We start from the raw sequence: 15,170 nt of genomic DNA, 5'->3' as shown, positions 1-15,170 counted from the left end.
CAGCACTCCAGAAGTGGCCTTTCTAGGGCAGATCCTGTCTGTGGTGCAGGCAGTAGTGGGATGTTATGTGAGTTCAGGGTAAGCAGTCATGGCAGTGCTCCAGAATACTTCCCCAGTCTCCCACGGCTTGCAGAGCAGGGACCTCCTCACCCACAGCTGGTGTGTTTGTACATAAGAGCTTCCCCAGACAAGCTCTCAGCAGAAAAAGCAGCTTTTTTTTTCTTTTTTTTTTTTTTTTTTTATGAACTCTTGTGAGCTTTTAGGAGCCACAGAGCCTCTCTTGGAGAGTCCCACGGCACAGAGATATACACTGGGTATAAAAATAGCTCATAGTGTTTGTTCTGAACTTGTGTGTTCCCTCTGATGCCCCTAGTGCTTGCTCCAGGAAAGGTGGAAACAGCTCTTCTTGAGGTTCTCAGGTCTCTGTTGTATCCCTTTCAAAGGCTTGAGCAGCCCTTACCTGGCTAATGTTCCTCCTGCCTTTGATCAGCTGCTTGCCAGCCTCTGGAGCTGTTACTCTGGGTCTGCAATAGTTACCCTCAAACCTTTAGATGGGGAGGGAGGGAGCACAGTTTCATGGAGAACTCCAGACCAGGCCAATGCTTTCTGCTTTCTTCTTTGCTCTCCCCCTTCTGCATGCCTTGACCTTCCCTAGAAACTCCTGAGTGTGGTAGAAACCTGAGAGAGTCAAGGAGAGAAGGCTGTCTTGGCCAAGGGGCTCAGTGAGGGAGACTGCAGGGGGAGAGTGGAAGGGTTTTGTGCCAGAGACAAAGGAGCATCAGTGGGGCAGAAAGCCAAACCCAAGGGAGGTACCAGGGAAAAGTGTCCATGAATCTCCAGGTGGACATTCTTGTATGTGACTTTGGATGTTGTAGAACTACTGAGCTTTCTCCAAGGAGGGTGAGGGCAATGAACAGTTGGTGTGGGTGATGCTATGGTAAGGACTTTTCCCTCACCAAGAGCTCTGCTGTGCAAGAAGAAATCACACCTTTGCTGTCTTGTCTTGGAGAAGCTTTTGGAAAAAGACATTTGGATGAGGAGCTTAGGGACATGTGAGCTGGAGTGAGTCCAGAGGAGGGCCACAAGGATGATCCAGGGGCTGGAGCAACATCTCTGCTATAAGGACAGGCTGAGGGAGCTGGAGTTGTGCAGCCTGGAGAAGAGAAGACTCTGGGGGGGACATTAGAGCTGCCTTGCAGAAGGGATCCTACAGGAAGGCTGCAGAGAGACTTTTCATAAGGATGCCTAGGGACAGGACAAGGGAGAATGGTTTGAAGCTGCGGGAGAGCAGGGTTAGACTGGACCTTAGCAAGAAGCTCCTCAGTATGAGGGTGGTGAGACTCTGAAATAGGTTGCCCAGAGTGGTTGTGGAGGCCTCCTCCCTCTTGGGTGTGTTCAAGGCTGGGTTAGATGAGGCCTTGGGCAACCAAGTCTAGGTGAGAGGTGTCCCTGCCCATGGCAGGGGGGTTGAAGTAGATGATCTCTGAGGTCCCTACCAACCTAAGCCATTCTATGACATGGTCTAACAGTTGTGTCCAGGGAGACGTTAGGTTATCACAGTCTCACAGTATATCAGAGGTTGGAAGGGACCTCCAGAGATCATCAGGTCCAACCTCCCTGCCAGAGCAGCAGAACTTAGGGTAGTCTGCACAGGAATGCATCCAGGTGGGTTTGGAAAGTCTCCAGAGAAGGAGACTCCACAACCTCCCTGGGCAGCCTGCTCCAGGGCTCTGTCACCCTCACTGTAAAGAAGTTTCTCCTCTTCTTGAGGTGAAATCTTCTATGTTCAAGTTTGAACCTGTTGTTCCTTGTCCTATCACTGTGCACCACCCAAAAGAGCCTGGCCCCCTCCACTTGACCCCCACCCCTCAGCTATTGAGAGACATTGATCAGATCCCCTCTCAGCCTTCTCTTCTCCAGACTAAACAGCCCCAGGGCTCTCAGTCTGTCTTCACAGGGCAGATGCTCAAGTCCCCTAAGCATCCTCCTGGCTCTCCCTTGGATTCTCTCCAGCAGGTCTCTGTCTCTCTTGAACTGGGGAGCCCCAAACTGGACACAGTATTGCAGCTGTGGTCTCAGCAGGGCAGAGCAGAGGAGGGGAAGAACCTCCCTAGCCCTGCTGGCCACACTTTTCTTGCTGCCCCCCAGGATGCCATTGGCTCTCTTGGCCACAGGGGCACATTGCTGTCCCATGGATCACTTGCTTTCCACCAGCACTCCAAGGTCTTTCTCTGTGGAGCTGCTTTCCAGCTTACGGTTGGACTTTTCCAACCAGGCAATTCTGTGATGATTCTATAAGGTGAGAAAACAAAACTTTGGAAACAAAATTGTTACTGGGGGTGTTTAGCCTGGAGAACAGGAGGCTCTGGGGAGACCTTATTGCTGTCTACAACTGCCTGAAGGGAAGTTGTAGCCAGGTGGGGGTTGGTCTCTTCTCCCAGGAAACCAGCCCCAGAACAAGAGGAAGTTTAGGCTCAACGTGATGAGAAATTTCTTCCCAGAGAGAGTAATTGGCCATTGGAAGGTGCTGCCCAGAGAGGTGGTGGAGTCACCATCCCTGGAAGTGTTTAAAATAAGCCTGGATGTGGCACTTGGTGCCATGGTTTAGTTGATTAGATGGTGCTGGGTGATAGGTTGGACTTGGTGATCTCAAAGGTCTTTTCCAAGCTGGTTAATTCTGGGATTCTGTGAAGATGCTGTTTCTATTTTTGCTGCACATTAGACCCTCTTTGGATGTTTTGAGGCCACTGTGAGCATTATCAGCTGTAGGTGACTTACAGAAGTGGGTTAAACAGGGAAGTTGCTCGTGCTGGAAGGACCCAATGCTGCATTTGAGAGCTGTTAGGCTGGCTCTCCCCTTTTGCTGCTCTCACTTCATCCTTGCAAAGGGCTCAGCAAGAGACTGAGAGAGATCCTATCTGTACTCAGAGGCAGGAATCCCCCTCCCACCACTCCCACCCCTTCCTCCTGCCTTTCCCATTTACAGAGAGAGATGAGCTCCGTGGCACAGCCCCTTAAGCTGGTTAGACACTTGAGACTTGGAAGTCCTTAAGCACATTAGCAGCTGGAGGTCCATTATTATTCATTGAATCTCTCCGGGGCCGATTGGAATCCTCCTTTTAATTGTCTACTTTCCCTTCTGTCCTTTTATCAGTAAGGGGAAAAAGAAAGAAAGAAAGAAAGAAAAGAGGGTGAGAGACGGTGGCGGTCAGGTTATCTCATTACCCATCCCCGCCCTGAAAGGGGACACGGAGAGCTCGAAGCTGTTCTTCCCCTCCAGCCAAAGGAGGGAGCGTCGCCCACTTTACATATTAATAGCCCAAAGTCAGCCCTCCCCACCTCCCCCCGGCCCCTATCTCCCTTAGCAAGCTGCAGTTAATAATTCACATTTCATTAACACGTCTGTGTGGCCTCGTCGTGTTTTCCCTTCTGTTGATGAAGAGATAGGGAGGGGGGGAAGGCTTTGAGCAGCAGGAATTGGGACAGAACAAGCTGAAAACAGCTGCTGGGAGCAGTCGGGCTGAACTGGGAAGCAAATGAGCTTTCCGAGCAGGGGAACTCCTCTCAGCAGCCAGGCAGGTTAGAGCAGCCAGCAAGAGAACAAGAGGACACAGCCTCGAGGTGCCCAGGGGGAAGTTCAGGCTTGATCTTTAGAAAGAAGTTCTTCCCAGGAAGAGAGATTTCCCATTGGAATGGGCTGCCCAGAATGGGAGTGGGGTTGGCATCCCTGGAGGTGTTTAAGACCAGCTTGGATGAGGCACTTAGTGCCATGGTCTGGTTGATGAGATAAGGTTGGGTGATGGGTTGGACTTGATGGTCTTGGAGGTCTCTTCCAACCTGGTTGATGATTCTGTGATTGTGTGACTGGGGCCATAGCTCCTCAACAGTTTGCAAGGAAGTGGAGAAGATTCCCTCCTTCTCCCACCCCGCCCCAGGTTGACCAACAGCAGGAAAAAGCTTGATAAAGTCATCATGTTGGGCAAGCAGGTGGTCTAAGGTAGGAATCATAGAGAACAGTTTGGGTTAGAAGGGGCCTGCAAAGGTCATCTAGTCCAACCTTCTCTGCAGTCAGCAAGGGCATACTCAACTGGATCAGGTTCCCCAGAGCCCTTGAATATCTCCAGGGATGAGGGCTCAACAACCTGTTCTGGTGTTCCACCACCCTCATGGTGCAGAACTCATTCCTAACATCCAATCTAAATCTGCTCTTCACTCCTTTCAAACCACTGCCCTTCATCCTATCACTGCAGACCTTTGGAAGCAGTCCCTCTGCAGCCTTCTTGTAGGCCTCCTTCAGGTAGTGGATAACCTCCAAGTTCTCTTCCAACCCCAGCAGTTCTATCATTTGTGGGCCATCAAACCACGAGCAGGTCGATGACTCGTGGACCATCGAATCACAAGCAGTGCTCCAACCTGGCTGTATCAACCTGCTGTAGAAGTGAGGGAGCTGGATAGATGGGGACACCAAAACCCCTCTGCCCCAGCTGTTCTGAGCAAACCTGGCTGGCTCAGCCTGCAGCCCCCCATGGAGAGCACAAGTGCCCCACGCTTGTAGGTCAAGTGTCGGAGGAGGACGCTCATGGAGCACCGAACCATGGCAGGAGCGGTTCTGATGGGGGTTAAACGAAGCACATCCTGGGAGGGGGTTGGCTGGCTGGAGTCCTCCTGGCAGCTCAAAGCATCTTACCTCAGGAAACGTGTCTCCTGGGCTTGGTTTTCCACACACTGAAACATTAATCAACTTTTGAACCATGTAGCCTATGAAATATTTATCTTCTCTTCTCGTGGAGGAGAGGAGGAGGAGAGTGAAAAAAAAAAAAAAAAAAAAAAACAACCCCAGAACAACACCAAACCAGAAACCCCAGCTCTCTTCAAAGCTGTCTCGTGGCCTTCCATGCTCTGATCCTTTAGGAGTTGCTGTGTCATTTCCACCACAGTTTATTCAGTGATTGCTGGGGAGCAAGTGAGCTAGAAAGTGATTTCAGAAGTGGCTTCGGGAGGGTGTTTTGGTTTGAGAGGCAAATGGGGTTTGGCTCTGGGCCCAAGGAATGTTTTTTGCAGTGTCATAGAATTGGTAGGGTTGGAAGGGACTTCAAGGATCATCTAGAGAAGTGTGGCCAGCAGGGTGAGGGAGGTGATTCTCCCTCTCTATTCCACTCTGCTGAGACCTCACCTGGAATACTGTGTCCAGTTCTGGAACCCCTAGTACAAGAAGGATCTGGAGGTGCTGGAAGGTGTCCAGAGAAGGGCCATGAGGAAGAGCAGAGGGCTGGAGCTCCTCTCCTGTGAGGACAGGCAGAGAGTTGGGGCTGTTCAGTTTGGAGAAGAGAAGGCTCTGAGGAGACCTTCTTGGGACCTTCCAGTATCTGAAAGGGGCTACAAGAAAGCTGGGGAGGGACTTTGAGGGTGTCAGGGAGTGATAGGACTGGGGGTGGGGGATGGAACAAAACTAGAAATGGGGAGATTCAGATTGGATGTTAGGAAGAAATTCTTCCCCATGAGGGTGGTGAGACACTGGCAGAGGTTGCCCAGGGAGGTGGTGGAAGCCTCATCCCTGGAGGTTTTTTCAGCCAGGCTGGATGTGGCTGTGAGCAACCTGCTGGAGTGTGAGGTGTCCCTGCCCATGGGAGGGGGGTTGGAACTGGCTGATCCTTATTTTGCTCCTGTCTCTCCAATATTTCCAATGAGGAGAGAAAAGAGAGGGGTTAATGCTATTTTGGGACCTAATTTCATGGATGTCATTTTGGAACCTAATTTCATGGGCAGCCAATTCATGCTGTGCTCCAATGGCAGGTGATTTCTTTATTAAAATGTTTGAAGAGAAAGCAGCTTAGATCAGCCATCCATGAAAGGGGGAAGTTCTTCCTGCTGGGCTTTTGAACACTGGTGGAAAACCCTTCCCTGGTGGATTGCCTTTCAGGAAAGCCAAGAGCTGTGAAAGTTCATGGATTGAGAGAATGGTTTAGGTTGGAAGGGACCTTCAAGATCATCCCCCTGCCATGGGCAGGGACACCTTCCACCAGCCCAGGTCATTCAAGGCCTCACCCAACCTGCCCTTGAACACCACCATGGAGGGGACATCCACAACCTCCCTGGGCAACCTGTTCCAGTGTCTCACCACCCTCATTGTAAAAATTTCCTCATCTCCAGTCTAAATCTGCCCTCCTCAAGCTTCAATCCATTCTCTCTCATCCTATCATTACAAGCCCTTGGAAAAAGTCCCTTCCTGGCTTTCTTGTAGCTCCCTTCAGGTACTGGAATGTCTCTGTAATGTCTTGTTGGAGCCTTCTCTTCTCCAGGTTGAACAGCCCCAACTCTCTCAGCCTGTCCCCACAGGGCAGGTTCCCCTGATCAGGGCATCATCTTTGTGGCTTCCTCTGGACCCACTCCAGCAGCTCCATGTCCCTCTTATGCTGAGGACACCAGAGCTGGACACACTTCTCCAGGTGAGCATGCAGAGGGGCAGAATCCCCTCCCTGTCCTGCTGCTCTCAGTGCTTTGGATGCAGCCCAGCACACAGCTGCCTGCTGGGCTGCCAGTGACCATTGCTGGCTCCTGGGCAGGTTGTCACCAACTGACACCCCCGAGTCCTTCTCTCCTCCAGACTGCTCTCCAGCCACTCCTCACCCAGCCTGGATTTGTGCTTGGGATTGCCCTCACCCAAGTGTAGGACCTTGGCCTTGGCCTTGTTGAACTTTATGAGGCTGGTTTGGGCACAGCTCTGCAGCCTGTCCCACGTCCCTTCCCTCCAGAGTGTCAGCTGGGCCACACAGCTTGGTGAGGGTGCCTCAATCCCACTCTCCTTGTCTCTGCCAAAGCACTGATGCCAGTACCAGCCTCTGAGGGACACCACTCTGGTCTTCATTTGGACATTGAGATGCTGATTGGAACTCTGAGTGCTGCCATCCCTTACCCAGAGAGTGGTCTGCCCCTGGCTAGTTGGAGGGATGGTCTTTCACAGAAGTGAGTGAACATCTCCTAAGCATAGATGCTTCTCTGGAACTTACTAAACTGTGTGTGCTTGAGGAAAAAGCCCCAATAGGTAACTATAAACCCCAAGAAAGGATTAAAAATAAGAGAGAAGAAAAATCAGATACAAATTGGACCTCCCTTTAGCAGACCTTAAGGCACTTTCAGAAACATTGGATGAATGAAGTCCTCTTCCTTGCCCTATCTGGGGTAAACAAATCCATCCTGTCCTTCAGCTTGATCTTGCAGTAATGTCATAATCTCACCTTTATTACATCACTGTTGTCATGGAAATAACTCTGATTTCATAAAGTCTCCATAATGACTTTACCACAAGATCCATTAGGATGGGAAGATGGATTGTGAAGGCCAGAAAAAGGCTTTCTTTAAGGAAATGCATGCTGGCTAATTAGCAAATGCAGCACAGGGAAGGGATGGAAATCTGATGGAAACACAATGGATCCATCTCCAGCCATCAGCTCTTCATGGAAGTTTTCTCTGATTTGGTTTCAGATGGCACAAAGGTACCAGAGCAATACTCCCAGTCAAGTCCAGAGGTCTCATACTTCAGGGTGTAGGCAGCAGGTGTTGAACAAAAAGCCACTTCTTGCCTGAGCTCCATCCCTCTTAGATCCCTCAGGCTCTGAAATGCAGGTGCTAGGCTTTCACTGGTGGCTCCAAATTCATAGAATGGCTCGGGTTGGAAGGCACTTTAGGGATCATCTACTTCAAACTCCCTGCCATGGGCAGGTACAACTCTGCTGTTCAAAGCCTCATCCAACCCAGCCTTGGCAAGCTCCCTTGGCAACCAATTCCAAAGTCTCACCATCCTTGTACTGAAGAACTTCTTGCTGTGACCCAATCTAACCCTACCCTCCCTCAGCTTCAAACCATTCCCCCTTGTCCTGTCTCTAGACACCCCTATGGAAAGTCCCTCTGCAGCCTTCCTGTAGGATCCCTTCAGCTGTTGGAAAGCAGCTCTGAGGTGCCCCTGGGGTCTTGTTTTCTCCAGGCTGAACACCCCCAGCTCCCTCAGCCTATCCTCACAGCAGAGGTGCTCCAGCCCTTGGATCATCCTTGTGGCTCTGCTCTGGACTGACTCCCACTGCTCTGTGTCCTGCTTTTCCTGGGGACTCTTCCCATTTCCCCCTCACTAAGTTTACACATGACCCCAAGTTGCACATGAGGGTTGATCTGCTTGATGTTAGGAAGGCTCTGAACAGGCTGGATTTGATGGACTGAGGGTAGTTGTATGAGGTTCAGTGAGGCCAAGTGCTGGCTCCTCACTTGGGTCACAACACCCCAGGCTTGGGGCAGAGTGGCTGGAAACTGCCAAGTGGAAAAGGAGCTGGGGGAGTGCTGGTTGGCAGCTGGCTGGAGGTGAGCCAGCAGTGTGTTCAGGTGGCCCAGAAGGCCACCACCAGCCTGGCCTGGATCAGCAAGATTCTGGCCAGCAGGAGTAGGGAAGGAATTGCCTCCTGGTACTCAGCACTGGTGCGGCTGCACCTCAGGTACTGGGTTTAGCTTTGGACCCCTCAGTAAAGGAAGGGCATCGAGGTGCTGGAGCAGGTCCAGAGAAGGGCAATGAAGCTGGGGAAGGGTCTGGAGAACAGGGCTGGTGAGGAGCAGCTGAGGGAGCCTGGATAATAGGAGGCTGAGGGGAGACCTCATTGCTCTCTGCAACAGAGCCAGCTGTGTCCTGGGCTGTTCCCCAGCAGCATGGGCAGCAAGGGGAGGGAGGGAGGGGATTCTGCTCCTCTGCTCTGCTGAGACTCAACCTGCAGTGCTGGGACCAGCTCTGGAGTCCTCAGCATAGCAGAGACTTGGACCTGTTGAAGCAGGGCCGAGCACAGCAGGGATGGAGAGGCTGGAAGCCCTCTGCTGTGAGGCCAAGTTGAGAGACTTGGGGTTGTGCAGCCTGGAGGAGAGAAGGCTCCAAGGAGAGCTTTTTGTGTCCTTTCAGTACTTAAAGGGGGCAATAAGAAAAATGGAGAGGGACTCTTGAGCAGAGCACATAGCAATAAGATGAGGAGGAGGATGAGGAGTAAGTTTAAAACTGAAAGAGAGGAGATTTGGAGTAGGTGTAAGGAAGAAATTCTTCACTGTGAGCTTGGTGAGACCCTGTCTCAGGTTGTCCAGAGAGGTGGTAGAAGCCCCATCCCTGGAACCATTCCAGGTCAGGTTGTTTGGGGGCTCTGAGCACCCTGCTCCAGTTGCAGATGTTCCTGCTGGCTGCAGGGGGGCTGGACTAGGTGACCTTTAAGATCACTTCCAACCCAAATCAGTCTCTGATTCTAGGATTTCCTGCTGAATATCCTGGCCCAGGCTGGTGGAGGATGCAGAAAAGACCTCACAGAGTGCTGGCAGTGGATTTCTGCTCTGAGCTGTGTGATCCCTCCTCTCCTCTCCTGTCCCAGTGCCCTTGTGCCACAGCTGGCAGCACCACATGCAGCCAAGCTCCCTGGGGATGCTGACAGCTCGGGCAGCAAGAAGGAGCAGGGCACTGGAGCTGAGAAAGGAGGTGTGGGAACACCATGTATGGGAAATCTGCAGGCACCAGACAGAAATGCTCAGTGAGCTCTGGCTGGCTCAGTGCTACACCACCTTTCTGAGGGCAGCTTGGGCTGCTCTTCCCTTCAGAGCTTCAGCATCTCTCCAGCTTTGTCTCTGCCAGCTGTGCCTGGCCAGGGAGTAGAGATGCATTAAGCACTCCTGAGCTAACTGAAGTGGTCATGTCCTAGCCAGCAGCATTTCCCAAATTTCATCTAAAACTTACCTCCTAGTCAAGACAAATCTCTTCTCTGCAATCTTCTTCCTATATTTACATATTGAAATCCACACAGACAGTTCCTGAATTGGGCCATGGGTGAGACTTGTGGGGATGGCTCCTGGAGGCTCTGGCAGTGCTGGCTGGAGAGGGTCCAAGGCACTAATGCCACCTGCATTCCTCAAACCCTCTCCTCTCTGAGGGGCTCCCAAGAGCCGGGTAGCTGGAGCCCAAGTGCAGATACTTAAAGTAATCTTGAGCTGATGATCTGACAGCTCCATCTCTGCTGGATCTGACAGCTTCAGGCTGCCCAGGGAAGTGATGGAGTCACCATCCCTGGAGCTCTCTAAAAGATGAGAAGCTGTGGTGCTGAGGGAAGTGGTTTAGTGGTGGATTTGGCTGTGCCAGGTTAATGGTTGGACCTGATGATCTTAAAAGAGGGGTTGGGAAGATGCTCAGAGGGCTGGAGCACCTCTCCTATGAAGCCAGGCTGAAAGAGTTGGGGATGCTCAGTCTGGAGAAGAGAACTCCAGGGAGACTTTAGAGCTGCATTTCAGCATCTGAAGGGGAAGGCTGGGGAGGGACTGTTTAGGAGGGCTTGGAGTGATGGGATGAGGGGCAGTGGTTTGGAACTGCAGCAGGGCAGGTTTAGGTTGGACATTAGGAGGAAACGATGAAATGCCCAGGGATGTGGTTGAGGTATCATCCCTGGAGACATTCAAGATCAGATTTGATGTGACCCTGGGCAGCCTGATCTAGTTGGAGGTGTCCCTGCTGACTGCAGGGGAGTTGGACAAGATGACCTTTGAGGGTCTTTTCCAACCTGAAGCAATCTGTGAAGGTCTCTTGAACAAAACCTCCTCTTTAATTCCATGATTCTTTTCCTCCTGGTATGTGAAAAATCCCAGCTAAGAAACAAACCAAACCAAACCAAACCAAATAGCTCTGGTAGGACTTGCTGCAGATCCATGATGGTCAGAGAACATTGTCCTGCTAATTAGAGGCTCTTACTTAATTTAATTGCCAGTGTTGGTACTGAGTGCTGTCAAATCCATGGTGAATGGGCTTTGAGAAATAACAACTTTTCCTGATTGATTATGGCTGTTGGTCATGTGCAGCCCCCCATGATCTCCTGGGATGTTTGGCTGGAGAGGGAGGAGAAGGTGGTAGCCACTTCTCCCAGCTGGGCTCCGACTGTGGCCCTGCTGAGTGGGCAGACAAAATTCATACCCTGCTGTCAGCTACCCATCAGGATGCTCCTCACCTCCACCTGGCACTGGCAGGGCAGGGCCATGTGTGGTCTGAACCATCTGCTGCAGTTCATAACACCAGAGTGGGAGTGGGGGGAGGTTGTTCCTACTCTGCCAACTGTGTAGTAAAGCAGGTTGGAGCTAGATGATGCTTGAGGTCCCTTCCAAGCATGGCAATTCTATGATTCTCTGACCATCACTGCCAACAAGGGGTGAAAGAGCTTGGCACAGCCAAAAGGGGAACCACCTGGCCCCTTTCCCACCTGAGCCAGCTGCTATAAAGCAGCTCTTGAACACATCCCAAGTTGTCTTCAAAAGCTTTGCTGGAAAGCAGCAATATCTTGGTGGGGACTCACTGTCAGCTGCATTTATTTTCAGCCTTCTTGATTCAAGGGGTGAAGTTTTGGTGACAGCATTGAGGTGTTGAACCCCTGAGACCTTCAGCAACCTGGGCTAGTGTGAGGTGTCCCTGCCCATGGCAGGGGAGTTGGACCTAGATGGTCTTGAAGGTCTCAAATCACATCCTGGGCTGCAGCAAGAGAAGTTTGGCCAGCAGGGTGAGGGAGGTGATTCTCCCCCTCTGCTCCATTCTGGTGTGACCCCTGCAGTACTGCATCCAGTTCTGGAGCCCCCAGGACAAGAAGGATTTGGAGGTGCTGGAAGGGGTCCAGAGAAGGGCCATGAGGATGAGCAGAGGGCTGGAGCTGCTCTGCCATGGAGACAGACTGAGAGAGTTGGGGTTGTTCAGTCTGGAGAGGAGAAGGCTCTGAGGAGACCTTCTTGTGGCCTTCCAGGATCTGAAGGGAGCTCCAAGAAAGCTGGGGAGGGACTTTTGAGGGTGTCAGGAAGTGATAGGGCTGAGGGGGAATGGAGCAAAACTAGAAATGGGTAGGTTCAGATTGGATGTTAGGAAGAAATTCTTCCCCATGAGGGTGGTGAGACACTGGAAGAGGTTACCCAGGAGGTGGTGGAAGCCTCATCCCTGGAGGTTTTTTCAGCCAGGCTGGATGTGGCTGTGAGCAACCTGCTGTAGTGTGAGGTGTCCCTGCCCATGGCAGTGGGGTTGGAACTGGATGATTCTTCCAACCCAAACTGTTCTATCAGTCTATGAATCTGCAGACCAAGGGTGGTGGCCACGTGCTGGTGTGCAAACCCCAGCCCTGCTTCCACCATCAGCAGGCTGCTGAGGTTATCTGGGGGCTGTGGAGCTTTAGCACAGCTCATCTGTGCTTCTAAGAACCTTCACCAACTGCAGAGCTCCAGAGAGCAGGTTGGGTGAGGTTTTATCCAGGCTTTGGGTTGGGAAGTTTGCAAACAGGCAGTCAGTGAAGGAAGCAGCAACTTGTGTTTTGGTTTCTTCAGTGAAAAGAGATTGTTCAGGGCTTTGAAAAAAAGAAAATAAAAAGAGTCAGCTGCCAGCAAAAGCTGAACTATTCAATTTTGGGGTAAAATGAAGCACTTTGACTTGACTTGTAATGAATTGGTTGACCTCCAAAGCATTGGTTTGGGGGGGGGGGGGGGATGTCATTTTTCAGCCAGCCCAGTGAACCAGGAGACCTATTACTCCCCTTGCTCTGCTAATGAGGTCCTGTGGTCTGAAGAATAAGTTCTGTATTGACACTTCACTCCCTTTTTTTTTTTTTTTTTTTTTTCTGTCCATGATCTAAGCTCTGTGAATGTCAGGGGAGAGAGGGGGGAAATAATGATTTTATTGAGTCAGAACAAGCCTGGTTGAAGGACATGGAGAATGAGGTGTTATGAAGAGAGTCCTACTTTGCTCAGCAATGCCATCCTTTTAGTTCCTTGCAGTATACTCTTAGGCAGCTCTTAAATGACACAAATTTATTCAGCTAGGAGGGAGTCACCATCTCCTGGAGGTGTTCAAGCAACATGTGGAGGTGGGACACTGGTTTAGTGGGCATGGTGGTGGCAGGTTGATGATTGGACTTGATGATCTGAGAGGTCATTTCCACCTTACTGGTTCTCTCAATCTGTCATGCAGGGCTGTGAGTTCTGCCTATTTATTCCCAGGGTCTTTTGGCTGAGGTCTGTAAGGAATGGTCTCATGTCTGCCTCATGTAATAGCTGAGTAGCAGCAGGACAAGGCATAGCCTTTCTTCTTGGCTGCCCAAGCTGTCCAGAAGAAGAAATCCTTCTGCTGTGAGAGCTGTCCCTGTACCATCAAGGGCTCATGTTTACAGACTTGCTCATCTGGTTAGAAACCTACCTTTTGGCACATCACCAGAGATGGAAGAATCTCAGAATCACAGAATGGTCTGAGCTGGAAGGGACCTCTGGAGGTCACCTAGTCCAGGCCCCTCTGCAGTCAGCAGGGACAACCCCAACTAGATCAGGTTGCTCAGAGCCCTGTGGAGCCTTACTTTAAGTATCTCCAGGGATGGAGCCCCAACCACCTCCCTGGGCAACCTGTTCCAGTGTTCCATCACCCTCACAGTGAAGAACTTCTTCCTGATATCCAGTTAAATCTGCTCTTCTCTAGTTTGAAGCCACTGTCCCTTGTCCTGTCCCTGCAGACCTTTGCAAACAGTCTCTCTCCATCCTTCCTGTAGCCCCCTTCAGGTCCTGGCACAGGCTGCTATCAGGTCCCCCCAGAGCCTCCTCTTCTCCAGGCTGAACACCCCCAGCTCCCTCAGCCTCTCCTTGTAGCAGAGCTGCTCCAACCCCTTGATCATTTTCCTGGCCCTCCTCTGGACCCTCTCCATCAGCTCCATGTCCTTCCTATACTGAGGGCTCCAGACCTGCACACAGTACTCCAGGTGAGGTCTGAGCAGAGCAAAGTGGCAGAATCACCTCTCTGGCTCTGCTGGCAGTGCTGCTTTGGATGCAGCCCAGGCTGTGATTTGCCTTCTGGGCTGCAAGCTCACACTGCCTGCTCCTGTCCAGCTTCTCATCCAGCAGCACCCCCAAGTCCTTTTCCTCAGGGCTGCTTTCTAGCCCTTCCTCCCCTAAGAGTTGCTCCTGTCAGTGTCAGGGGTTGAAAACTGTTTTAAACCAACTGCTGCTCTTGAACTTAACCCTCTATGCTCACTTCAGAGCAGCTCAGAGATGAATACTCTATTTGCTACCCACACAGGAGTCCCAGCCATACCCCTTGCAGACAGGATGTGTCCAAAGAAGGAGCAGAACCTTCCTGTAGTGCTGTGTGGCTGTGACAGCTTCACAGTGCTGCTGGTGTTCAGTAATGCTCTCACTGCTGGGAGCAAACCAGGTGGCACTTCTTCACAGCTCCCAAGCTGTCAAAGACTTCTCAGGGTTGGAAGGGACCTCAAGGATCAGCCAGTCCCAACCCCCCTGCCATGGGCAGGGACACCTCATACTACAGCAGGTTGCTCACAGCCACATCCAGCCTGGCTGCAAACACCTCCAGGGATGAGGCTTCTACCACCTCCCTGGGCAACCTCTGCCAGTGTCTCACCACCCTCATGGGGAAGAATTTCTTCCTAACATCCAATCTGAATCTCCCCACTTCTAGTTTTGCTCCATTCCCCTCAGTCCTATCACTCCCTGACATCCTCCAAAGTCCCTCCCCAGCTTTCTTGGAGCCCCCTTCAGATACTGGAAGGCCACAAGAAGGTCTCCTCAGAGCTTTCTCTTCTCCAAACTGAACAGCTCCAACTCTCTCAGTCTGTATCCATAGCAGAGCAGCTCCAGCCCTCTGCTCATCCTCATGACTCTTCTCTGGACACCTTCCAGCACCTCCAGATCCTTCTTGTACTGGGGGCTCCAGAACTGGACACAGTACTCCAGGTGTGGTCTCATGAGAGTGGAGCAGAGGGGGAGAATCACCTCCCTCACCCTGCTGGCCACACTTCTCTTGCTGCAGCCCAGGATGTGATTTGGGACCTTCAGGACTATCTAGCTCCAACTCCTCTGCCATGGGCAGGGACACCTCCCACTAGCCCAGGTTGCTGAAGGGTTCAGGGTTCACAGTAAGGTCTCCTTGGACCCTTCTCTTCTCCAAGTTTCTCTTCTTCCAACTTTCTCAGTCTGTCTCCAGCCCTCTTATCATCCTCGTGGCCCTTCTCTGGATCATCTACTTTCTGCCCATGCTTAAATGGGCCTCATCCATGCAATTTGCAAAACAGCCCTCAGAAAGCACTAAAATACTCATTTTTAGGAGCAAAGGGAGAGATAAGGTGTCCAAGAGTTGCTATCTCTTTTCC

Source organism: Indicator indicator, chromosome 7 (genome assembly GCF_027791375.1).
Source record: "Indicator indicator isolate 239-I01 chromosome 7, UM_Iind_1.1, whole genome shotgun sequence".
Taxonomy (NCBI): Eukaryota; Metazoa; Chordata; class Aves; order Piciformes; family Indicatoridae; genus Indicator; species Indicator indicator.
The sequence above is the reverse complement of the archived record's forward strand: the minus strand, read 5'-3'. Positions refer to the sequence as shown.